Source organism: Panthera onca, chromosome F2 (assembly GCF_046562875.1).
Source record: "Panthera onca isolate mPanOnc1 chromosome F2, mPanOnc1 haplotype 2, whole genome shotgun sequence".
Taxonomy (NCBI): domain Eukaryota; kingdom Metazoa; phylum Chordata; class Mammalia; order Carnivora; family Felidae; genus Panthera; species Panthera onca.
This window is the reverse complement of record NC_138356.1, coordinates 13,790,352-13,812,108: the sequence shown is the minus strand read 5'-3', so window position 1 is coordinate 13,812,108 and position 21,757 is coordinate 13,790,352. Positions and strand designations below refer to the sequence as shown.

General features: G+C 38.4%; 1 protein-coding gene across 1 annotated transcript in view; it reads right to left on the bottom strand.

Moving 5' to 3' along the window:
- NKAIN3 (sodium/potassium transporting ATPase interacting 3) overlaps positions 1 to 21,757 on the bottom strand; it is a 607,771-nt gene that overhangs the window by 484,015 nt on the left and 101,999 nt on the right. The window lies entirely within an intron of this gene.

The window sequence follows — 21,757 nt, the reverse complement described above, 5'->3', positions numbered from 1 at the left end:
TGATCATTCCAGGTAGAAATGATACCTCCTTCCTCAGACAATTTAAGATACTTGAAACATACAATTTTGTACTGTAATTTTTTCAATAATTTATTTTATCTAGCCCAATGATAATCATTACAATTTAAGTAGAATTTTAGAATATACAGTCACATGGCTGATGACATGTTCATTGAATAGGGGCAGTACTGCGGCTTGCCCCAACTATTCAAGGAGAACAGCTACATGGCCAACATCAAGGTCTAGCACATTAAGGAGAAAGACTGAATGTGCACAGCTCCAGATGGTTAGGTAGCCACCCACTGTTCCCGGTATCAGGCAAGATGAAATCTGAACTGTGGATGACAAAGCTAGAAGATATTCCAGAAAAGGATCTCCAGTGATAAGAGCCCAGCCATCTTCATACTGACTCATTGCCAAGAGAATCAAAAGTCCTGGAAGATGCCCTAAACGTGCACAAAGGGAGGCACAAGAGGAGAATGGGAACAGTATCACTAAGCATGAGCTACAGCTACAGGGCACTGCTGTCTGCAGAACAGGGCTCCGTTCTTACTGTTTCTTTCAGAAATTGACTGCCCTCTCTACATATTTTTACTCCTACTCTTACTTTCCTGTCCTTCTACACTATTCCTTTATCTCACTCTACTTATGACGTCCTCCACATTTTGTTTTGTACTGTACAAGTTCTGTTCTGCAGTTTCTCCCGAGCACTATCCATGCAGTTTCCAATGTCTCATGAGTTGCTGTACCCAACTGGGAAACTGTCCCTGCATGTGACACACAGGGACAGCAGTTGCTGTTTCCTCACCAAGTGTTGCCTGTGTTCATTTTTCCTGGTGCTATGTCCCATTCTCCTTGCTTCTGGAATTGACATAGAAGACGGGGGAATACCTGGCATGAGGTGACAGATACATCCCTGGCTCTTTAAAAGCCAGAAACCATTGCGATCATTTGAGTTATGTGGAACAGTCTGAGTCTATCCCTCTGATTCCTGCCTCCTGCATCTATACGGTTTTCCAAATTCATGTCCTATTACTTGCAAGTAATTCTTACAACATGTCTACTTGCTTAGATGTTGGTGCCATTCATTCATTCATTCACTCATTCAATGTTTCTTGAAATTCTTTGCTGTATCACATGCTGCCCTAGGTGCTACAGAGACTCTCAGCCATCAAGAACTATAGCTGACCCTTAAACAACACAGGTTTGAGCCACATGGGCCTACTTATATGTGGGTTCTTTACAGTACAATACTGTAAATGTATTTCTCTTCCTTATGATTTTCTTAATAACATTTTCTTTTCGCTAGCTTACTTTATTGTAAGAATACAGTGTATAATACATGTAACACAAACTATGTGTTAATTGACTGTTTGTTATCGGTAAAACTTCTGGTAAACAGTAGTCTATTAGTAGTTAAGTTTTGGAGGAGTCAAAAGTTATATGAGGATTTTAGACTGTGCAGGGGGTCAGTGCCCCTAACCCTTGTGCTGTTCAAGGGTCAACTGTATACAGTCTAGTTGGCAGAAACACACCAAAAGAATAAGTTACAGTACAAGGCGGCGAGAGCAGATAGTACAGAATGTGTATTCAGCCCATCTTGGAGGCCTAGGGATGCCTCTTAGAGGAAGAGACTTGGAAGCTAAGACCTAGAGAAAGAATGGGAGTTAACAAGGTGAAAGGTGTACCCAACTGGGAAACTGTCTGAAACTGGTGAAAGGAGTGAGCCCTAGGGGAAGAGGAAATGTCATGTACAAATTCTAGAGGCAGAAACATGCTAAAGATCGTTCTTTACTGCGGCTTCTGTGAATGGCAGAGGAAATTTTATTTTTAAACACTTAACTTCACTGTTCACTTTACATCAATTAAAAATAAATAAGTACATACTTATGTTAAGACTATGAATCATTAAGCACATACTTGTATTAAGCATATGAGTCATTAAGTACAGCATTTAACAAAATCATGGACCTGAAAGGATTTAATAATTCACTTGTCTCAGCTCCCTAAATATTTTGAGTTATTAACAAAGTTATTCTCTGTTTAAAGCTAGAGTGAGACAGACAATGGGCCACTGTAGGCTACATAAATAACTTTTTAACTTTATTCATTCATTTAATCGTTACACAAATATTTAAGGAATTCCTACTATTGCCAAGCACTTTTAACGATGCTTACGATGCTAGCGGAGGGAAGGAAAGAGCAATACTGAAAAAGTAAACAACCAAATCAATCATGTAATACTTCAAATATAAACAGTGAAGGTAAAAAAAAAAAAAAGCAAATGATCCACAAACTTAGGTTCAAGTCACATAAACAAGTTCATTTATTGAAAATCCCACTGAAATCAAACACACCAAAAACCCTTTCTAATAAATTCTATTAGTTATATTTCCTTTACAACTTACTAAATAACTACAGTCACAGATTTCACTTTCTAGAACGGCATTCAGTGTATTAGGGATAACAATTACATTACACTGCTGAGAAGCGACTTCTTGTGTAAGGGTTATGTGCTCTGGCTGCAAAGACCAGCTCTAGTCTTTGTTCTGCAGCTTTCTAACGGGATGAATTTCAGCAGGTTATCCAACCTTATAAGAACCTTATTCTTCTTTATGATATGAAAACATAAATTATGCTAAAGTTAGTACAAACTTGTTAGGTTGTTTTAAGGCTTAATCTGAGTTCATTCACAGTAAATGTGTTCATTAATGTTAAGCTCTTAGAACAGTGCCTGCCTCATTCTAAACGTGTTGGCTAACCACTGTGAGGTTTATGGACTATGTATTTCTGCCTTCCTAGGCCCCCAATAGCTATCGTGAAAGAAGCATTCATTGTTCCAAACGATAAAAAGCTGGTTTTCTTTCAGGCAACCCCACCTGATTATATCCTGATCGAAATGTTCTTTGATACTAAGTAATTGGGTGGTTTAAGCACAAGCTGCTGGGGAACCTCCATCAGTAAGCGGTCCATCCACGTGGCGGTCCCACATGCAGACACACAGATGCTCCCACAGTGAACCGCAGCTACTCAGTGTGACAGCTACGTATGGCTCCTTTGCCATTTATGTTGTGATAGCTCCGGACGCGAGCTCTGTCCTCTGAAGCAGGAATGTTATCAACAAGCTCCATTTACCTTTTACACAGGGAGACAGAACGAAGGCATACTTGGGTTTCCCATTTCTTCCCTTAAGACGATAGGACAGCGGCATCTTTAGAGAAAAGAGTGAAGGGTGGGTGCTCCCACCATAAATCACATGTGTCGCCCACACCAGGAGTGTTAGTGAGAGTTCATCTGTGGGAGACATGCTGCCTGCCACCCTTCTGGTTTCGGAGAGAAGCCTTGCTCTGGCTCTTGCCTCATCTTCATTACTCCGCTCAGGGGTGGAGTCGTGGGGCTGCTATTTGGTGGCCGCCGGCCAATGGTCCGCTCGGCTGGGTGGACCGTGCTGGGGTCTCTGTCCTCCTCCCTCGGACCGAAGAGAGGCAGCAATCCTGGGTAACTGTCTCTGCTCTGCAGACTCAAATCTGCCCTCTGATGCAGTGGCCCACGGTCTAGCCTGGACATCAGGAACTGTTAGTATGCCCACTTAGCATGCCAGCAGACGGAAGCTCCAAGCTCCAATAGCTCTTTATCAGTTACAAAGCAAAAAGACGGGGCGCCTGGGTGGCTCAGTGGGTTAAGCGTCCGACTTCGGCTCAGGTCATGATCTCACGGTTCGTGGGTTTGAGCCCCACATTGGACTCTGTGCTGACAGCTCGGAGCCTGGAGCCTGCTTCGGATTCTGTGTCTCCATCTCTCTGCCCTTCCCCCACTCACACTCTGTCTCTCTCTCTCAAAAATAAATGAACATTACATTTTTTTAATGTAAGAATATTATCTAAAATACATAGAATTAGTGAAAAGACTTAAAAGCATGGCTAAGTGTTTCAGATTCTGTGTCTCCCTCTCTCTCTGACCCTCCCCCGTTCATGCTCTATCTCTCTCTGTCTCAAAAATAAATAAACGTTAAAAAAAAAAAAAATTTAAAAAAAAAAAAAAAAAAAAGCATGGCTAAGGAAGTGGAATCTCTCTTTAGTGTAAGATATATTTGCTATTGTTTTGCTTGTTTTCTTATCTATATAGATCAGGGAAATCTGTGAGTTTCTGATTTAAAGAAATGTAAATAAGACAGGAATATATGTTACTGTGTAATATTTATTCATGATGAGAATATAAATGGAATGAACTATTTACTCAAACAATTGACCTTATAACTTAAAGCATGACTCTTCACCAACACAAAAGCTGAAGACATTTTTTCCTTAATTCTGCGTTAAGGACAATTTATATGTGCAGATCCTGAGGTGCACTTGTGTGCAGACGTGCTGTCTTCAGCAGTGCTCACGTCTCACAAATTACATATTCCACTACCCAGATCTAAGGGAAAATGTTTAATTTTTTGAACTAATGCATAAAAAATGCAAATGTGAGCTCATTTATATCTACACTTAACACAGAATGGAATAAAACTTCTTCTTTTGGCTTACGTAGCATTTTGTACCTTATCAACTACCATTAAAATGCATTAAATGGCTCTAATGATGATGCGCAATTGACCTGCCCAGTACTTCAGCATTCCTAATCATGTCTAATTTCTGTCTGAAAATGAAGAACAGCCTAATTATCAAACTACTAACTTCAGGTCTTTTGAGTATTAAAAAAAAAAAAGTCAAAGAACATTAATTAGGTTCAACTCTCAATCTTATACACTTCTGTACGTCTCGGTGAAACTATCAAGTTACATAATCCCAGGTTCTCCTCCATATGTGTGTGTGAGATATTAACAACACCTAGGCTTGACAAGTTAGACATACTGTATGCTCATTTTCCATCCATCGTTTCCTAGGTGTGAATCAGTAATGTATTCCACTATGTTTACTCTTAAAATATCAGCCAAAACAAGAAACCTAGTGTTCAATTAGTCCTTTGAAATAAATGTGCTAGCTACAAAGAACAAACAGTCTGTTTGTCCTAAAGAAAAAGACTAGGTGATATATGACCATCTAAAAACAACTGAAAATATACTGTAGAACTAGCAAATAATACAACCTATTTACATTTTAAGAAAATAGACTGTACTTCAATTTCTGAGGAAATCAAACCCCTCTTTTTCTTGTAAATTCTGCTGATAGTGACTAGAGTTTGGATGTCCAGGGAAACAGGACAGGTGAGTTGAGAAGGGAGAATGGAGAGAGCAGGGCAGGCCCTGGATCATGTGTAGGAGTTCAGGCTTTACTTCTAGGCTTGCATTATCCGTGCCTTTTTTAGAGAAATAACAGATGTTTTTGCCAAAGGAAAGAATTTGATTATCAAATAATTTGGGAACATAACATTATTTGGGAAAAGAAAGAAATATCTTTATTCCTGGACTTTGAAGAGCCTTTTTTTAAATTACTTTATTTTTCAATTTAAATCCTAGTTAACATATAGTGTGATAATGATTTCAGGAACAGAATTTAGTCATTTACCACTGACATATAACCACCAGTGCTCATCCCAATAAGTGCTCTCCTTATTGTCCATCACCCATTTAGCCCATGCCCCACTCAACAACCCCACCAGCAACCCTCTGTTTGTCCTCTGTATTTAAGAGTCTCTTAATGGTTTTTCTCCTTCTGTTTTTGTCTTATTTTTGCTTCGAAGAGCCTTTAATACGTAAATGAGCATTTGTCAACAGGTAGTTTTGTATACTCAGGAGAATTTCTAATTTTCTTTTTACTATCAATTTACTTTTTACTATCAATCTTTTAAATTGATAGTAAATTTATTTTTTTTCCTTTTTTTTTTAATTTTTTTTATTTTTTAATATATGAAATTTACTGTCAAATTGGTTTCCATACAACACCCAGTGCTCATCCCAAAAGGTGCCCTCCTCAATACCCATCACCCACCCTGCCCTCCCTCCCACCCCCCATCAACCCTCAGTTTGTTCTCAGTTTTTAACAGTCTCTTATGCTTTGGCTCTCTCCCACTCTAACCTCTTTTTTTTTTTTTTTTTTTCCTTCCCCTCCCCCATGGGTTTCTGTTATGTTTCTCAGGATCCACATAAGAGTGAAACCATATGGTATCTGTCTTTCTCTGTATGGCTTATTTCACTTAGCATCACACTCTCCAGTTCCATCCATGTTGCTACAAAAGGCCATATTTCATTTTTTCTCATTGCCACGTAGTATTCCATTGTGTATATAAACCACAATTTCTTTATCCATTCATCAGTTGATGGACATTTAGGCTCTTTCCATAATTTGGCTATTGTTGAGAGTGCCGCCACAAACATTGGGGTACAGGTGCCCCTATGCATCAGCACTCCTGTATCCCTTGGATAAATTCCTAGCAGTGCTATTGCTGGGTCATAGGGTAGGTCTATTTTTAATTTTCTGAGGAACCTCCACACTGCTTTCCAGAGCGGCTGCACCAATTTGCATTCCCACCAACAGTGCAAGAGGGTTCCTGTTTCTCCACATCCTCTCCAGCATCTATAGTCTCCTGATTTCTTCATTTTGGCCACTCTGACTGGCGTGAGGTGGTATCTGAGTGTGGTTTTGATTTGTATTTCCCTGATAAGGAGCGACGTTGAACATCTTTTCATGTGCCTGTTGGCCATCCGGATGTCTTCTTTAGAGAAGTGTCTATTCATGTTTTCTGCCCATTTCTTCACTGGGTTATTTGTTTTTCAGGTGTGGAGTTTGATGAGCTCTTTATAGATTTTGGATACTAGCCCTTTGTCCGATGTGTCATTTGCAAATATCTTTTCCCATTCCGTTGGTTGCCTTTTAGTTTTGTTGGTTGTTTCCTTTGCTGTGCAGAAGCTTTTTATCTTCATAAGGTCCCAGTAATTCACTTTTGCTTTTAATTCCCTTGCCTTTGGGGATGTGCCGAGTAAGAGATTGCTACGGCTGAGGTCAGAGAGGTCTTTTCCTGCTTTCTCCTCTAAGGTTTTGATGGTTTCCTGTCTCACATTCAGGTCCTTTATCCATTTTGAGTTTATTTTTGTGAATGGTGTGAGAAAGTGGTCTAGTTTCAACCTTCTGCATGTTGCTGTCCAGTTCTCCCAGCACCATTTGTTAAAGAGACTGTCTTTTTTCCATTGGATGTTCTTTCCTGCTTTGTCAAAGATGACTTGGCCATACGTTTGTGGGTCTAGTTCTGGGGTTTCTATTCTATTCCATTGGTCTATGTGTCTGTTTTTATGCCAATACCATGCTGTCTTGATGATGACAGCTTTGTAGTAGAGGCTAAAGTCTGGGATTGTGATGCCTCCTGCTTTGGTCTTCTTCTTCAAAATTACTTTGGCTATTCGGGGCCTTTTGTGGTTCCATATGAATTTTAGGATTGCTTGTTCTAGTTTTGAGAAGAATGCTGGTGCAATTTTGATTGGGATTGCATTGAATGTGCAGATAGCTTTGGGTAGTATTGACATTTTGACAATATTTATTCTTCCAATCCATGAGCAGGGAATGTCTTTCCATTTCTTTATATCTTCTTCAATTACCTGCATAAGCTTTCTATAGTTTTCAGCATACAGATCTTTTACATCTTTGGTTAGATTTATTCCTAGGTATTTTATGCTACTTGGTGCAATTGTGAATGGGATCAGTTTCTTCATTTGTCTTTCTGTTGCTTCATTGTTAGTGTATAAGAATGCAACTGATTTCTGCACATTGATTTTGTATCCTGCAACTTTGCTGAATTCATGTATCAGTTCTAGCAGACTTTTGGTGGAGTCTATCGGATTTTCCATGTATAATATCATGTCATCTGCAAAAAGCGAAAGCTTGACTTCATCTTTGCCAATTTTGATGCCTTTGATTTCCTTTTGTTGTCTGATTGCTGATGCTAGAACTTCCAGCACTATATTAAACAGCAGCGGTGACAGTGGGCATCCCTGTCGTGTTCCTGATCTCAGGGAAAAAGCTCTCAGTTTTTCCCCGTTGAGGATGATGTTAGCTGTGGGCTTTTCATAAATGGCCTTTATGATCTTTAAGTATGTTCCTTCTATCCCGACTTTCTCAAGGGTTTTTATTAAGAAAGGGTGCTGGATTTTGTCAAAGGCCTTTTCTGCATCGATTGACAGGATCATATGGTTCTTCTCTTTTTTTTTGTTAATGTGATGTATCACGTTGATTGATTTGCGAATGTTGAACCAGCCCTGCATCCCAGGAATGAATCCCACTTGATCATGGTGAATAATTCTTTTTATATGCTGAGTAAATTTATTTTTGAGAGAGAGAGAGAGAGCACACGTGAGCAGGAGAGGGGTAGAAAGAGAGGGAGACAGAGGATCATAAGCTGGCTCTGCTCTGACAGCAGTGAGCCCGATGTGGGTCTTGAACTCACAAACTTGAGATCATGACCTCCGTGGAAGCTGGACACCCAATGAGCCACCCAGATGCCCCTTATCAAATGTTTTTTTATGAAAACTTTTCTTTATAGAGCTCGGGATCAAAAATGCACTTTGGTGTGTTTAGGCAAATGAGAGACATTTAGAGATTTTAGTCTTAGGACTGACACAGTCTGATTTGCATTTAAGACAGGTGACTCTGATGTTTGGAAGAAAGAGACTGCAAGGTGATCATGGAGCCTGTCAAGACAAAATGAGCAAGGTGAGAATGAAACCAGTAGTATTTACGAATAGAGAATGATAAAGACTAGCATATATCCAAGAGAAAAATTTCAGCAGGGGTTGGCAATTAGTTTGATAAGGGAATAGGTCAAAGGTGACTCCTAAATTTGAAGTTGAGTGATTGGGTGATCATGGAGGTCAACAATCAAGACAGAGAATGACAGAGAAGTGACATCTTAAGCCAATACACAAATACATGCAAAAAATGGTTTGTAAAGTTCTTTCACACTCATTATTTTATCCAACACTCATAACGATGCTAAGACGTAGCAGTATATATAGTTTTTCTTATTGTAATGATAAGAAAAATAGGATCAGAATTGTAAATTACTCAACTAAGCTAATAAGGTAAGGATTCCCCTTCATCCCTCCAATCAGCTCTTAGTAAATTGGAATTTTTTCAAGTTCTTAGAAAATCTCTCATGGTTCATGGCTCTTCAAAATGAACTGTCTTTCGCAGGAAACTGCATTAGCCTGAAATGTTCTCAGCCAATTCTATTTGAGATATTTCTGGAGCTCAGCTACATGAATTGATAGAAAGGGGGGGCAAGAAATAAAACCTGGATTTAGGATTCATTCTCAAGTTTATGTCCTCATACCTGCCAATGTTGGAAGATACTACCCTCAAAAGTTGTAAAATATTGCTTTGAAAAAACACAGATTGCTTTCTTACATTTTAGAGATCATGACATATCTCCAAAATAGATGGAAACAAACTTACTTAATATATTTATAGCTTAAGATAAATGTCATAGTGACAACATCATAAAAGAAACAAAAAACTGTTGAATTTTAAAGGACTTCTATGAATGCAGAAATGATAGTCCTAAAAAACTATAATAGGTAATCCCAAAGTGGCTCTAAGTGTTGAAGATGCATGCAAAGAATCTGAATGACATTGTTTCAGGAAATGTGAAAAAAGCATTTGACTAATACCCCATATAACTGCATATGTGATTTGAAGTATGTACAAATAATTATAATTTGAATTTAGGAATCATCTATAAGCTGTAGGCTTTCATCTACATCTCTAAGAGTTATACATTTAGACTGGTTGAACATGTTAGTTCTTCTTACTCAGAAAGTGGGAGGATCATCTTCTATGATGAGTTACCTTCTATTCAGGCTTATTTGACATTGGGTGCTGTCCCATTCTTTACTACCACCACTGTTTCCATTGACTCAAGAGACACCTGATCAAATCCTGTCAAAGCTGAAATTGGGAAGCCAATATTGACCTTAGAAGCACAGGAGGCAGTAAAGCATTGTGAAATCGGGAATGACAGATCCAGTACTGACTCTCTAAATCTTGCCATGAAGATTTCAGTTTGCTTCTGAAATTGGGAAGAACAAGGCTTCCAGAAAATGAAAGCTGTATGTCCTAAAAATGCGGTTGTGACTTGGGTATTTATGGGAAAACAGTACGATGGTGTGAAAAGAGCCCTAGGCTTGAAGACAGCTGTACGGTCTTCCATAAGTGACTCATCTCTGTTGGGAGACGATTCTTCATGGATCTCTCAAATTTGCGTACATCTTGGCAGTGAGATTTTGACTGTCCTTTATTCTGGACTATGTTTTCAAAGATGTTTGGATAGCAAATAGCCTTGCAAGATAAAGACAGTGACTCCTTCCAGAAAAAAGGGCAGGCATATTTACTTCCCTGTGTAATAAAGATAAATCTCCTAGCTTTCTGCCTCCTTGAAGAGACTCAGAGCCCTTAAGATCAGGGCTCTTCTGTAATGCAACCCACACACGTGCATGTGTCAGATGGCCTTCTTTATGTTCGCCGCTGGTACTGGGGCTGAGGGATTGGGTGCACAGATAATGACAGATTGCCTACTGTCAGGAACTGTCTTTCACCTCTGACCCGGGAGTCTTGGGTCTTCTGCCAACATCTATGAATCTGTGACAAGCTAATTTGCTATTTTGCAAGTACTCTGAAATCTTAGATCCTTCAGAGAATTTCATGAAATTCTCTGCTTTTAAAAAACCTCCTTTCCTTGTCTTAAAAAACCCTCAGCCTAAGCTAGATGATTCTTAGTTCTCTTTCCAGCTCAATGAGTACATATAATTTATATTAGGAATATAAATGTCCTTGGCAAAAATGGTTCTTATGTTTTATGTTTTTATTGTTTAATAGTTTTTAAAATTGTTTTTCCAAAAGAATTCCATGTATCTAATGCTTTGAGTTATATGTTTCCTCTTTCCTAAATAAATAAATAAATAACCCCAAACAATGACCTGAATGCCTTCCACTTACTTTTCAAAACAAAATCTGCTCTATTCAGTTAAAACCTCAGCTCTTAAACATCTCTGACTGAGCTGTAATCAATCTCCTCTCAAATCCCTCATGCACACTTACTTCCTTAAGAATCCATTCAATTATGTTTTAGTTTTGAAGTTTCTCCCTGAAATGTCTATCAACATCATACCTTTGAAATCTTAAATCAGTTGGTCTATTTTATATCAAAATTTTGTCTTTGTGGCTGTTTCAATTCTAGTGGTATTAGGCATGAGAAACTGTCACTCTCCACATTTGGTAAGAAAAAGTATTCACTCATGTTTGACAGACTTTCTCTATAATAGGAGGAAATTTATTCAGTCATTAAGAGTTATTTATTGAGTTCCTACTATGTGCCAGGAACTATAAAAGATATGATATAAAAATTAATAAAACATAATTACTGTCTTCATAAAGCGTCCAATAAAAGAGGAGTCTGTTATCTAGTGATATATCTTATAGGCTTAACTTCCTTAGGAAACAGACAATATACCATTCATACTTTAAAAAATTTTTTTGAGTAATCACTGAATGAATGACTACATGAATATTGAATGAGTAAATACAAGAATGCTAACTGAGGGGAATCAAGACTATGCATCAAATACATATTTTGGCAGCCAGGAGATTTCTGAAACCATTTCAGATCACAGTACTAATGAAAACTCATTTCTCTGCAGAAACTAGAATTTAAATTCTAATTGCATTAAAATCCCTGGGCTAATACTTCTTACTAAGAATGCACAGAGCAACTATTAAACTACACTTAAACTAACCCTGTCTCAGGGTTGACTATTGTTTTTTCCCTTGTGTAAAGCAGACAAAGGTTCATCTAAGGGTCTATACTAAGGCACAACTAACACTTGTCTCAGATCTTCCATACTGATGCCACAGGCCTCCCAGCACTGGGCTACACCAGAGGCTTTTGTAAATTTTGATCTTAAGGTCACAGACTACACTACACTCAAGGACTGGGTTGTTGATCTGATTTAATTGCTGATCAAGTAAGAAGAAAGCAGATGGACTCTTGTTCTTCCCACTGGTAGACTCCTAAGTCATCAGTCTACCTGCCTGGACTGAGAATGGGAAATCCGGGTCCCTGAAGCTAGAATAATTATGATGCAGTAGGTATCTGTAAGGGGTTAAATCCTTGAGATTCATTCATTCCACAATCATCAATGCGGTGCCTGTACTATGGGAGCCACTGGCTAGAAGAGAAGCAGTGGCAGTGCAGCAAACATGACTGATGTCTTGGCAATCCTGAGAAATCTACGGGGCAGGAGGGAGGATGTGTGCTCACCAGCAACAGGAACGAGATATGCCATGTCCTCGTGGTGGCTGGGAGTTCAGATAATGTTCAGACCACGGGAGATAAAGTTATGTCAAGTGAGAAAAGCAACTGCTTTCTATCTGATTCTTCAAGATCTCGATCAAATGTCAGTTCTCTTTAATGCTGGGAGGGGTAAGGCCATTTAAGAAGATGATGTTCAGCTTAATTCTTTTTCCCTCCAAGAATCCTCCAGGGTGTCTGACTGGCCCATCCATTTTTCAGCCTCCTTGTCTGCATATCTTTGCTATTTAATTCATTTATTCTATAACTTCTGGGGAGGCAGAGAAGACATTGTCTCTCCCTGCAGAGCACTTAAAGTTTAATAAATAGGTTGGAATCAGCATCAGTGAATACAATGACATATGTGTTATGAGTGAAATGGGTATAGGATGCAGAAGGGAACTGCCATTTCTATCAGGGGGTGTTGGAAAGGCCATAGGGTTTGTCATCAGAGCGCGGAGAGGAGTGGGTGCTCACTGCATAGGCAAGGAGAAGAGAAACACAGGTCGAAGCTCAGCACCAGGGAGGCTCACAACAGAAGCGTCTCGGCATCCAGCCCCACCCTTCCCGGACTTCTCCAAATATGCCCGCTCTAATAAGACGTCTGACATATTCCACTGGTATAATTTTCTCTTCTCATCTGTCCTCTCTCCAATTATTAGCTGACTCTCCGGTTTCAATCCATCTCCCTGGTCTTTGAGCAACCCACCAGCTTCATCCCTATTTTTCATCCGTAACTTTTATTGACCCAGCCTGGGAGGGACATCTCTACCTCCACCTTGGAACGTGACTTCGGCACCCTGTTTCTTCCATGGTTGTCCAGGATACCTACATAGTATCTCAAAATAAAAATATCATCACTTTTTGTTAATGCTACTTCCTCTTAGAATCAAATTCTGAAGAGTTGTAGGGCACTTTTTTCAGTACATTAGTCCAACAGAAATTAACATTTAATGCGCATTTGGTAAACCACAAAAATTGTTCTGGGCAATTTCATATTCGTCACATTACTTGGTTGACCTAACATCTCTTCAGTTTAGGAACTATATATTTCATAAATCAGATACCTGAGGAGGGAGAAATTATTACTTGTCTAAAGTCACATAGCTAGCTAATAAGTGACTGAGCCAGGATTGTGCCTCCCATCTCTGTAGCTGTAAGACACTACTCCAAAAAAACAAAACAAAACAAAACAAAACAAAAATCTTTATCTCTGTATCTAAATCTGTCTCTGTCTCTATATATCCTACCTCTGCTTGATCATTGTCAGTGATGAAAAGCTCATTATTCTCTAAGGCAACATATTTTGATATTATTATGATGATTAAAATACACATGACATATTTCATATTCACTGCTAAAAAGAAGTGGGCTATCAAGTCATGAAAAGACATGAAGGAATCTTAAGTGCATGTTACTAAGTGAAAGAATGTAATCTGAAATGGCCACATACTGTATGGTTCCAACTATATGACTGTCTGGAAAAGGCAAAAACTGTGGAGACAACAAGAAGATCAATGGCTGCTGTGGTAGAGAGGAAGATATGAATAGGCAGAGCACAGAAATTTTTAGGGTATAAATACTCCGTGTGATATTATAGTAATGGATGTATATCCTTATACATTTGTCCAAACCCACAGAATGTACTACACCAAGAATGAACCCGAAGGTACACTATAGACCTTGGGTGCTTATGAGGCATCAATGTAGATTTATCCTTAGTAAAAACAAAATGTACCCCTAAAGATAACATGATAATGTGATAATTTTGTTGTAGATCTAAAACTGCTCCAAACACTAAAAAAGTAAATGAAATATTAAAAAAATAAAATACATAAAATTCACTACTTGAACCATTTTTAAGCATACAGATCAATGGCATTCAGTATTTCACATTGCTGTGCAAGTACCATCACCATCCATCTCCAGAACTTCTTCATCTTCCCAAACTGACACTCTGTATCCATTAAATAAAAACTTCACATTCTCTTCTCTCCTCCCAGCCTCTGGTTACCCCCATTCTACTTTTGTCTCTATGAATTTGACCACTGTAGGTACCTCATATAAGTCAAGTCATAATAGTATTTATCCTTCTGTGTCTGGCTTATTTCATTCAACATAATGGTTTCAAATTCATCCTTGCGGTAGCATGTGTCAGGACTTCATTTTTGAAAGGAATATTTCACAGTATTCTATTGTACGTGTATGTCACATTTTGTTTATCCATTCATCTGTTGGTGGGCATTTGGGTTGTTTCCACCTTTTAGTCATTGTGAGTAATGCTGCTGTGACCATATGAACCTCAAGATCCCATTTTTGATTCTTGGTATAGTCCCAGAAGTGGAATTGCTATATGGTAATTCTAAGTTTATGTTTTCTTGAGGAATAGTCATATTGTTTTCCAGAGAAGCTGTGCCATTGTGCATCCCCACAAGACTTCTGAACTCCAAAAAGAGTTCCAACGTATTTTGGACCACACTAAATTAAATGTATATATTACTTTGTCAAGAAAGGTGGAGCCCTTGTCAGAACATAACTTCAAATCTCAAAGGAGTAAGAAGGTTGAGAGTAAGTATGTGTTCAGGTCCTGGGAGAAAGGGGAGGTACACGCGGAACAGGGATTCCCCTGGAGAGGGTCCTGATATATCTAGGCTCACTCTGATACTGGCACAGGTTGAACACTTAGTTATCTTCCGGATGGAAATGGCCTGAGAGACCACATTCTTTTCAGGCTCAAGTGAATTGCAGGGACTTCAATAGCCTGATAACTAAGCCTGACCTGCTTTCTCTTCCAGATAGACCCTAACTGGTTTTCTCGTGTGTTTGATCCTGGTGGGATCCAGGGTTATGCCAATCACATATGTAGCTTTAGCGTTTGTGCAGACATCAAGTTTTAACCTCTGTTTCTCCAGTCACACCTTTCCTGAAGTATTCTCTTCCTCAAATAAATTTTGTGTTTAGAGTCACCTTTATCCACTAGATTTATCCAGATGTTTACAACTAAACAAACTGCAGTCTGTCTTCTCTAACACCCACATCCCACATGCGGTTCTTTTTTTTTTTTTTTTTTTTTTTCAGAGAGAGAGAGAGAGAGAGAGAATGTGTGCACATGCACACAAGCAGGGAAGGACAGAGAGACAGAGAGACAGACAGACAGACAGACAGAGAATCCCAAGTAGGCTCCACACTGACAGCACGGGGCTTAAACCCACAAACCGTGAGATCATGACCTGAGCTGAAACCCAGAGTCAGATGCTTAACTGAGCCACCCGGGTGCCCCTCCCTTGTGCAGCTCTAATCTTTACATGTCTGGTTAGGTTTCTGGCCAAATGTAGGCGTTACCTTTCCCGAAGCCACTCCCTCCTCCAATTTCAGCTTCCTCATCTCCCTGCCTCTCTAAAGCAGAGAAGTTTGCTGCAACACTGCCTACTGAGATAAGGTATTTTTAAAAATCCCCTTGCTGCACTTCATATGAAGACACATGGCCCTCCAGGTATCTGGGGAGACCACCACCTTGTGCACACAGCTTCAGCTTCACAATTAAGTATGACAGAAGAAATGCAATGATGTCTTTTGAGAAGTAAAAACGAGATATACTGAGGAACAGTTTAAGGCTCAGGGAATACTCAGACCCACTCTTTGCCCATATGGAGTTATTTATCAAAGGATGACCTACTAGAATTAGATACTCTAGGTCAGGTGTGTTTGAATAATAACCCATTCAAGTTCAAGGATTATGTAGACAATTAAGTAGAAGAGCACATCATTTCTGCTAAACTAAAACTGAAAATCTGAAAATAGAGGGGACTTATCTGAAGCCAATAACAGGGACACTTCTTGTCCCTGTTGAATGGGACATAGACTTAGGCTCATATGTCTTAGAATGGGTGAGCAATGGATAGATCAAATTATTTTTCTTGTACTGGAATACAGTCATCATGCTTAATCATTTCCAGACAAATATCCTCCAAATGTTTCAACAGTTTCTCATATGGCATGGCTTTTAGTCTCCTCAGGTGAGGAAATTTGAATTTATTCGGGTCCGTCTTAAAACTTACAGCTAGAAAGCAAGCTGAGTGCTCTAGACAAGGACTGCTTCATGATGAGTTCTTTTAATCTCAGCACTGCCTGCCCATAGAGGAAGCTAAGATTGTGTTGGCTATTTTTTGGAGCCAGAGACACAAGTGGCTCCCACTAAAACTGTGAGCAACCATGAGAAACTGAAGCCACTGGCTATAAGTACATTAATGTCGTTAATATACATATTATGACGTTAATGTCATATAAATTGCCCCCTCCTATGCCAGGGCCAGAGAGATAGATAGATGATATAAATCATCTGGTCTGTTTCTTTCTATCATGCAAGCCAACAGAACCATTTTCAATTTTGGTAATGTCACTAAATTTATCTACAATGCCTAAAAGACTGTTATCTACAAACCTAATAAGTATGCTTTCTGGGACTGGTAACCCTACACTAGAGAGAACATCATTTAAGTTGGATGACATGTTTTTAGCGAAACCATGAGGTGTCCAGTGATTGCTACGTTCTTTTCAATTTATTCTTATGCTCCCTGTTTATTAGCCCTGGCTGGAGATTAATAGTATAATAATCTATAGTTGCTTTAGTTTATCTTCTCCTCAATTTTAGAAGGATCAAGATTTTTTATCTCTGACAGCCTAGTATGTTCATAGACCAAGTGATTTCAGATATACTGACAGTGAATCTAAGATCATATCTTCAAACTCTTTTTTAAGACCTAACAATTCTTCTATTTGACACTTGACTTATTTAAACAACCAAGTACGTTCTCACTGTCTAATCTCCTATGTGAATGATGAAGAGTCTCTTCCTTCTGATTTAAAGTTCATTCTCTTGGGGCGCCTGGGTGGCTGGGTCAGTTAAACATCTGACTCTTGATTTCAGCTCAGATCATGATCTCGTGGTTTGTGAGATCGAGCCCTGTGTCGGGCTTTGCAGTGACAGCTCAGAAGCTGCTTGGGAGTCTCCCTCCCTCTCTCTCTATGCCCCTCCTCGGCTCTCGCCCCCACCCCCCCCACCTCTCAAAATAAATAAATAAACACTAAAAATTTTTTTAAAATAAAGTTCATTCTCTCACTTAGACAAAATGGAAGCAATGAAGAATAGGTAATCCTTGCTTTCTCATTGTCATTTTGTAACGTATGCTTATCTATTCCAGAAATTAGCCTATCACATTTTATGGAAATGTTAAATTTGTACCATAATGGGAAACATAATCCCATTCTAGGCATTAGACTGTCTGGCATTATTTTTAATGTTTCTTCTCTTTTTCAGAATCATTAGTGATGCAACTTCCTTTGCTCTTTTTATGTGCACCTCCTTTCAAAAGGCTGATTTATTATGTATCTACTTATACTCCCACAGAAATTTTTACCTTTTCACCTGCCTTAGGATCATTTGTGATTTATCGTCTGGATTTGCCTTTTGAAAGTGTCTTATCCATTCTTAGATAATCTCTCTTTTCAGAATCTTTGAACATGGAAATGAACCTTTTTTCTAAACTTTTCTAATATCTTCTTTGGAAAAGGCAGGATTCCTATCTGGAGATGCCCAACATTTCCTTTTCTCTCCACTGTGACTTTTAAGTTAATAGCATCATGGGCTCCTGAGGTTCCCACAGATCTCTAGCACCAATATATTTTCCTCTTTGGATAAAATTAATTCAACAAAAGATCCTATTTTCCTTGACAGAAATGTAATTTTAAGCTATATAGGACATAGACAATCCAAGCACTCTGCTTTTAGTGAACTAAACTTACAGAAGATGTCTTCACATTAAAACCTTCAATTATTACTCTACCCTACAGAACCAACGTGCAGGTTTTAATGGAAAGCATCACTTGTAACTATATCTGTACACAGGGGAGGTTTGCCCTGGCTCTGAGTGACGAGTTCTTTTAATCTCAGCACTGCATGCCCATAGAGGAAGCTAAGATTGTGTTGGCTATTCTTTGGAGCCAGAGACACAAGTGGCTCCCATAAAAACTGTGGGCAACCATGAGAAACTGCACCATTGTACTTCTCCAAAAGTCCCCAGTGCCCTAATCATTCGTGATTAGAATTTTTAGTCTGATCATAATAAATGAAAGACACACTGGGATCTTTAGGCATTCATTTGCTCCAAGAACAAAACAGCTGAGCAGGTACCGTGCCCATTTCAAATCATGATTTGAACCATTGTGTGATAGTCATGGAACTATTGTACCCTGTGGTTTCTCTGAATCGTGGAGAGCTCGGGCTAAGTCTTGTGGTCCATAGTGGCCTTGGTGACTCCCGAGTGGACGGCTAATGTAGCAGAACATGACTCAGATCCACCTTTCTGGCTGCATGTGGAGCTCAGCTCCCATGTCATTGAAGTAGAGACCTCTGGCAGATCCAGCAAATAGCCAAGTCTTAGCATTCCTTTACCTTCTAAAGCAAAATTGGAGGACTAATCGTCCCCTTCACACAAGATTCATTCATTTATTCTGTATGTAGATAATTTTAAAATGTACACGTATTTATTTTTTTTTTGAAAATTTATTTTCAAATTTTAATTTATTTTAATTTATTTTATTTTTGAAATGTACACGTATTTATTTCAAATATCATTTTAATGCAAAAAAACTCACTAATTTAATAAGGTTCACTAAGTTAAATAAGGTTTAGAAATAGATGAAATTCCATATTTTATTACCTCATATTGTACACCACACAACTCCGAATTTCTTAGTTCTAATAGCAGCTTACTGCCTATTTAGCATGCTGGAAAACAGACTTCAGTCAACACACATAGGCAACTGAGTTGCAGGATGAAAAATACAGCAATTAAAACTATAAAGTACCTATTAGATCATGCAGTTCCCTCCTTCCCACTGCCAACTCATAAAGAAAAGCAAAATATAGAGTAGAGAAAACATAATGCACCCATCTCTACTAAAAGCCTATGTATAAATATTAAACTTCTATCTGAAAAAAAATTCAAAGCAGAGGGCAATCTAATGTTCTCATTTTACAATGACTTTTAATGGTCCTTCCTCCTAGTGTATAGAACTTTGAAATACCACAAACCTGAATACTGTTGTGATGGCAGTAATTCATAATACAGATAATCTAGAAACATAGTGCACACTTATGCATTTATGTATAATACATGTATGTGAACGTAAGTACATAATGTGCTTATGTACAATATATTTGCCATTTACATCAACTCTTCTAAATGGGGGTCACAAAGATTGGAATACTTGATATTTACTGTTCCTACAAACTCACCTTCAAAAAGTGATTTATTTGGTTTTCACAGAAGTTCATCAAGATCCAGCTCAAGGACTATGATGCCCCAGAAGCTATTACAACACTCTCTACCCACCAGCCTGGCTGTCAAATGTATTTCTGAATCTCAATAATCTATCCATATTTTCATGTCAAAATGAAAGGCCTTTTTAAGTTTTTTTTTTCCTTATCTTAAATTTGTTGATAGAATTCCCTAATGTTAGTAGCATTAACTTCAAAATAATAAGCAACTCTTGGGTACTAATTATACATTGACCATAATGACTCACATTTCATCTATGAAAAATCAACACTGTGGTCTCTATACCACAGCAATTTTGCATTAATAGAAAGCACACTAAGTATAGATTTTTAAACTTATGCTAAACTGGGGAATGTTCAATTGGACAACAGAATAGTAATAGAAGTTTTGTGAAAAGATTAAAATAAGAGGAACCCACGGGGTGCCTGGGTGGCCCAGTGAGTTAAGCATCGAATTTGAACTCAGGTCATGATCTCACAGTTTGTGGGTTCAAGCCCCACGTTGGGCTCTGTGCTGACAGCTGAGAGCCTGGAGCCTGCTGCAGATTCTGTGTCTCCCTCTCCCTCAAAATAAATAAACATTAAAAAAAGTTTTTAAAAAGGGAATCCATGGAAAATCATCAATTCACATAGGTATACAGTAAGAGAGGGAAAAAGTAACAATAAAACTATGCAACAACCAGAAAGCAATTAAGAAAACGGCATTAGTATGTCCTTACATATCAAGAATTACTCTAAATGTAAATGGAATGAATTACCCAATCAAAAGTCACAAAGTGGCTGGAAGGATTTAAAAAGAAGCAAACAACAAAGACCCAACTGTAAGTTGCCTAAAAGAGACTAACTTCAGCTTTAGGAAACATCTAGGCTCAAAGTGATGGGATGAAAAAAAGATATTCCATGCAACTGGAAACCAAAAGAAAGAAGGGGTAGCTATACCCATATCAGACAAAATAAACTTTAAGCCAAAATTTGTAACACAAAAAAGGTTATTATATAATGATAAAGGAGTCATCAAGAAGATATGTTGATGACAACAGATGAATAAATTAAGAAGACGTCACACACACACACACAACACACACAAGAGTATTATTCAACCATGAGAAAAAAGAAAATACCATCATTTGCAACACCACGGATGGACTTTGAGGGCATTATGCTAAGTCAGATAAGTCAGCCAAAGAAAGAGAAACACTATATGATATCATTTACATGTGGAAGTGAAAAAAAAAACCTGAAATCTCAAAAACAGAGAGTAGAATAGTGGTTACCATGAGCCTGGTGGCAGGGGAGGGGGTACTGAGGAGAAATTGGTCAAAGGGCACAAACTTGCAGGAAGATAAATAAGTTCTGGGGATCTAATGCACAGCAATATGATCATAGTTAACTAGACTGTATTATAGGCTTGAAAGTTCCTAAGAGACTAGATCTTAAATGTTATCCCCACAAAAAAGAAATGGAAATTATTTGGTCTGATGGGTATGTTAGGTAATGCTATATGGTGGCAATGATACTGCAATATATAAGAATCAAATCAACACATTGTATACCTTAAACTTACACAAAGTTATATGTCAATTATATCATAAGAAAGAAAGAAACTAATAACTAAGTAACTAACTAATGGCAGGTAGGAAGCCAAGGGTATAGCCTAGGGTGGATACGTGGGGGTAGGTTACTGCCATGATTAGGCTCACGGACCCTGTGTTGATGTAGGTATACAGCAGTTTGGGTCAAGGATACTGACTTAGAATGCTCTGCTTTCCTTCTGTCTCCAAGACCAGAAGGGAATGAGTATTGGTTCAATCCGGGATTAGAACAGGGATCCTTAACTTGGTGTCCACTAAAGCATGTTGGATCAAATTCTGGGAGTCTGTCAACTTAGATGGGAAAATAATATATTTTTATTTTTACTAATATCTGAGACTTATCATTATCTCCAATTACTAAATGTAGGCAACAAACAATAGTAGTATTAACAATACCTGTGACTTTGTTACCAATAGAAATGACAATATTTTAATTTTATTTCACATTGGACTTATTGCAGATATTTCAAACATTGTTCATGCTCCTCACCACTTTGGAATTATGGAAGTTATTAGGCTCTCTGATAAAGCTTGATGTCTAATGTTCAAT